Consider the following 6,034-nt stretch of genomic DNA (forward strand, 5'->3'; position numbering starts at 1 on the left):
ATCTTCTAATCTTACAGTCTGACCGTCATTTTTGTAGGTTTTTGGCATTTTCTTCTACTGTTAGGGGGAATGGTTCACCTTTTATTAGTTTTTTTATCCTCCAGAAGTTAGAAATCTGACTATCTTAGCAGTTTTTCGTTAATCCAGTCATTCATGAAGCATCTTGATGACTTTTGCCATTTACCATATTTCCTAGACTGTTACCTGTTTCGTAAATATTTGAGTCATGTAATTATATATCATTCTGCCATATAACAGAACTAGAAACAGTACCCATAAAGTCAAGCTTGATGTATTATGTAGTTTTCTTTTTAAATCTTAGCATATATTCAATCTAATACATGACTATTCCAATAATAACCTCCCTCTGTGTACCATCTAAAACCAATCGACATCTCACTGAGTTAAAAATTCCTAAACTAAGCAGATATTGGCTAAACTGTTGGTCATATTTAGATGTTCCCTATTCTTCAGAACTTCACCCTGCCTTCCCCACACACATCAGTATCACTGGGCATGAAACACTGATTGATCAAGGACTTTGTCTGAATTACTCTTACAGGCCATACATAATTGCTAAAAATCCCACAGCAGTAAATGATTGGGTCATGACCATTTTAATTCTCTGAATATTTGTTCCAGCTTCTGTTTCGATTTTTCCCATAAGTGTAGATCTGATATCAATTAGGAACCTTCTAGAAATAAGATGTTCCATGGGTATCAGTCTTTTAACCACCTGTCACTAGTATGAGTGTAATTGAAAATTCCTGAGAATCTAAATGTGTGTATGTAAGGTGCACAAATAGTCCCAAATATTCTTCAACTACAGAGTTTTCTCTCCCGATATTTTTAATAATGGGTCAGGTCCTAGGGCTCACAATTTGAAATACAATATGGGAATTATACACTGAGTCATAATCCATATAACATTTTAGTTTTTCAGTAGAAGTTATTTTTTCACATTTGAAAAACCCTACTGAGGTAGAAATGACTTTATGAAATTTTAAATATATTAATTACTTTGAAATCCAACCTGAAATAACCTTACAGGTTTTTTTTAAAATAAGTATTACTTGCCATTTTCATAATGATTTATCTTGGCATCATCTTTGATAAGTGTTTCTTAAAAGGCTGTCCTAAGATAGGAATTCTGCCTAAACAGCCCATTGATTCTAAGAGGTTTATGGTTGTTCACTTGTTATGCTTGTGATGTAAAGATTTACCATCTCCCCCTCCCCCCAAATAAATAAATAATAAGTTTACTGATCTTTAACATAAAATGAAACGTAAGGCGAAAAAACATCTCTCTTTAGGAATGACTGTGCACTAGAAGTAGGTGCAGACAGAGTAGAAAAATAAGGTGATTAAAGATCTTGGTCACTTTAAAACATTACCTGAGGGGGCTTTATTTTAAGGTTGTTATGTGAATAGTACCTTACAAAGCAAGGAATAAAATACCTGGGGAGCAAGAAGCAAGGAGGAGAAACAGCAAAGAGGACTCATGTGTTATAATTCCTTTCATTTCTGTTTCTCCAAGGATGTTATGAAATAGATGAAGGAAAAATGCAGAATTTAACCTTGAAACAATCATTAATGTGCTAGTGACTTTTAAGTGATCAAGTTTGTGATTCAAACCTCTCCATAATCCAGGAGTGAAGAACAGAAGAGGGATTTTAAGTGAACTTGATTTTTTTTAACAAGGTTTTCTTTTTGTTCAGCCACTTGGCCATTTCTTAAGTCCTTTCTTCACAATCATAATTGGAATTAAGTCTAAGAATTATAAGCTTATAGAGACATAAACAGAGAGGGAAAGGAAAGTTTAACAAGAGTTATCAAATTAACGAAGGTACTTACATATATTCCAACAACACATTATTTAATTTATTTTCATCTATAATCAGGTAGAAACCAGAAGAAACATTTGTAGCTTAATAAATAATTTAATTTCTTGAATTTCTATGTAACATATAAATTTATTTTTACAGGATATATAGAGAGCATACTCATAGAGAGCAACAGACTTATGAAACGACTATAAAACACAAATTATAATTCAAGTTTAAAATTTCTCATTTTTACACTTGTATTTGTCTATTTTCCTATTGCTAGTCAAAGCAAAACCAAATATATAATTGTAAGTATTCTAAGAAAAAAAAAAAGAGCGCCTCCATCACCTATGCGTGAGTTACATACATTCTAGATTGTACAAAATCAAAGAGGGTAGGCAAAACTAAAGGGAAACACTATGTAAAATGCACTTTTTACTGACTGTTGAACATATCTGAGAGTGTCTGAGTTTAAAATTTGACTTGAACACCAGCAGAGGAAAATGACTAAATTCACTTTCCTACTTGGGTTCCCTCAAACTCTGAAAATGAAAGTTTTTACAATTCAATAGCAGGTTATATGAACATATCTCCACTACTTTGGTGGAAAGAACACACTAAAAATTCTAGTTACCAGGAGCATATGCTGCAAGGAATTTGGACAACTGTCCATGTATCCTAACATAAAGATGTCTTCATCCCAGGTGAGAATTAACCTAAAACACTCACATCTGATCTCCCCAAATTTAGTCTCTCATTGACTAGTAAGGATAGATCCAAATTACTTTGCCACATGTTCATGCACTATGTAATATGTCATTTTACATCAAATCTTTTTTTTTAATGACCAGCATGCCCTTTGAAACTTAAGGTTATCTGGACTATGAAGACTGAAATTTACACAACACCAATATTACACATAATAGTCTCAAGTTCATGTGCAGTTCTTCGGTTTCTATTCATTTAGTAGTGGAGGGAACACAGTGTAATGATTTAGAACGATTGCCTTTGTTAAAAAAGAGAATACTTTTCAGGCTTGTGGACCCTGGGGGATGCATCAGTGAAGGCAGTGAACGGTAGGAAAACAACAGTGCCTTACTTTACTAAGTTTAATGAACAGCTCAGAAATAGGAGTTTGCCAGTGGACTCAGAGACTACTCAGAGGGACATTTACTAAAGGGCAGGAGGAAAATGGTCTTTTTATAGATCTTACTTGTCTGTAATAGAGAGATGTTCTGTATTTTGAGACTGGAAGAAAGAAATGATAGTCGATGGAAGATGAGAATTGAGTCCCTTCTTCTTAGGGCATTTTCTCATGCATGTGACTGAAGTCTGATGATGAAAAGACACACAAGATTAGGACTGAGATTAACTCATCATCATCATCATCATCATCATCACCATCATCATCCTTCTCTTTACTCAAACTCAGGTCTTACAGCTCCTTGTGACAGTAGCATAATTATTATCATAGCACAAACTTTCACCTTGCTGCCAGTTATGAGTATAAAGTGAAACTAAATCACCACCTCACTTCGATAGATTTCGTAAAATTCTTCATAGTGCTCCTAAGTCATATCCTAAAGCCTGAAACTGGCAAAAGCACAATTGCTGAAAGTCAAGTGTACAACCAATTCTAAATCTTGGCACAAGGAAACGAAGTCTCTTTAGAAAAACACGTCAAATGGTTGTTTCTTTTACTCCTGTACTGATTATTTCTTTGTTTTGTTGTGGGAAACATGATTAAACTCAAATTGTAAAGAAGTTTCATGAGATAAGGCATCGTGCCAAGACATGTTCCACATTCCTCCAAAACTATCTTTTGAGTAAATTAAGAAATGAGTAACCTATCAGAGTAATCAAGTCAATTCTCATTTCTCTGGGCACAAATTACTTGCCATCCTACCATTTTTTTTCCTCACGGCAGACCAAGTCTCCCACAAAGTCTGGTCATGTTGGAAAAGGAACTGCCTCTGTTTGTTAAAAGAATGGGAATCCTTACCTGAATTTTCAAGAAGGAAGGTAAGGAATAGTAGGCATAGCAATGCTGGCAAGATGGGTGCTTGACGCAAATGTCAGTTTCTGAGAATATGTCTTAAATCCAAACATCAATAGCTTTTCAGATGATGGCTGTCTTTGAGACTCACATCCAGGAAAACACAATTTTGCAGACATTCACAATTTTGTCTGGAATTTCAAGGCCTTCATTATTTCCTTTAATCCTTTTTATGGACCCAAAGTGTCCCTGAACCTAAGTTTAAGGTCTATTGTTAAGGATAATCAAAATTTGACTGTTAACTACTTTCTTGGCTCAGAATAGTGAAGTGGGAAGTGTTCAGGATAAAGCGAGGAACAGCTCTGCTTCCACGGACAAGCTCCTCCTTTTAGGGAAGTCAGTCGCTTCCTCATCTCTTTGCGACACTGTATGTACTGTTAAAAATTTTGTTGACTGATAGGGAATATGTGCCCATAGGTGGGATTTCTAATCCTCTCTTTACCAACTATGACAAGGATGGGAATGATGACCGAACACATTCAGATCAGAGACAGTAAGGGCTTTTCCTCTTCCGTGCCTGTTTATTCTCTTATTCCATTCAGTCATTTCACTTGCGCAACACCGACGGTCTCCTTTGGATCTCACTAAGCTTTCTTCTGAGACTAATGACAAACTTAAAGTAAATAGAGAAAAAAAAAAGGAATGAATCACAAGATAAAGAAAAAAGCTTCTCGGATAAAGGAGAACTAGGGTATCATTTCAAAATCAGAGCATCATTTACAGATGTATGAATTCATGTTTTCCTAGAGGTGGTGATCTTAACTTACATAACTGGTATCTGTCAACGTTAATGACTATTCTAGGATAAACAAACTTCACTTAGAGATTAGGGATTGGCTCTGAGTTAATATTTGGTCTTGTATAAAATGCTAAATAGTAATGAAATAAGGAAGTAGCAAGTGTCTAGATATTTAAGATTAAGTCAATAGGGTTCAAACATATAGATTATGAAGAAAGTAATACACAGAAAATGTTGACTCTTTCAGCAATCAGGTGTTTAGCTACAGAGAGATAGTAGATTTAGGTCTCTTAACTCATCGTATCCTAGATTTATTTCACAGAATTGATCTAAACTTAAATCAGCTGGCAGCATGAGATACAAATTTCTCCTCTGCTCATAGGAAATCTAAGGAATGAATTACAAATTAAATAATTGGAGATTTGAGCACCAGTATACAGGGTAGGACGCTCATAGGCAGCAAGTAGAGGTTACATTAAAGAACCAGATGGACTTTGAATCCATAACATGTCACTCGGAGCCCGAGCAGTGAATGATGAAAAAACCGGCAATACCAAACATCACACGTGTCCAAGTCCAGAAGCCCATTCTCTCCCTCAGCCTGTCTAATGTAGTTACACCTTCAACTGTGTTTTTACAGCTAGGATGTTCTTATCCCCCACGGTCCCCACCGAAATAAGAGAAGGATGAAACCTAAGCACTAGGGAAAATACATTTGTTCTCTTTTTATTGTGAGTTCTAACATAACTTTTATTAAACACAGAGCACGTGAACACATGACAGTATCCTTCAGTTGTTCTCACACGGAGCTGATAGAGGAATACTTGGGAGGAATGTTTCTAAAGCCATAAATAGTTTCTTCTCCATTTATTTTCTTTTTAAAAAATATGACAAAGCATTAGAGGAAAAAAATGTTTCTTAAGTTGTGAGAATATCAAATATTACCCATCAATCCCTGAATCATGCTATTCAAAGTGCTTAAATCTACACTAAAAATAGAACAAAAAATGTACTCCCAATGCAGCTAAATTAACACCTATGGATGCCTAAAATATGACTGTGGTCTGATTACTTCCTCTACACACTTCCATCGTGCACTTAAGAAAAATTAAAAAAACAAAGAAATAACCCAGGCCATTGCCATGTTTGCAGTTTTCTGAGCACTGGGGGAGTCTGAAATCCAGTCCAGTGAAGTTCACTGGCACCAGTCCCTAGTGTCCATAGCACAGGTGTCCGTGGTACAAAGTAAACAATGGCCTTCTTGGATTCTGAAAATAACCCAATGTGCAAAGCTGACAAAGCTTATGTGTCCTTGCAGCTTCAGTTCTGGTTTGTGAAAACGTGACACAGGTCCAAGGGGAGCATGGGAATAAAGAACAGATTGTAGAGAAGGACCCCGGGTGCCTTGTCAGG

This window comes from Crocuta crocuta, unplaced genomic scaffold (assembly GCF_008692635.1).
Source record: "Crocuta crocuta isolate KB4526 unplaced genomic scaffold, BGI_CrCroc_1.0 scaffold486, whole genome shotgun sequence".
Classification (NCBI taxonomy): domain Eukaryota; kingdom Metazoa; phylum Chordata; class Mammalia; order Carnivora; family Hyaenidae; genus Crocuta; species Crocuta crocuta.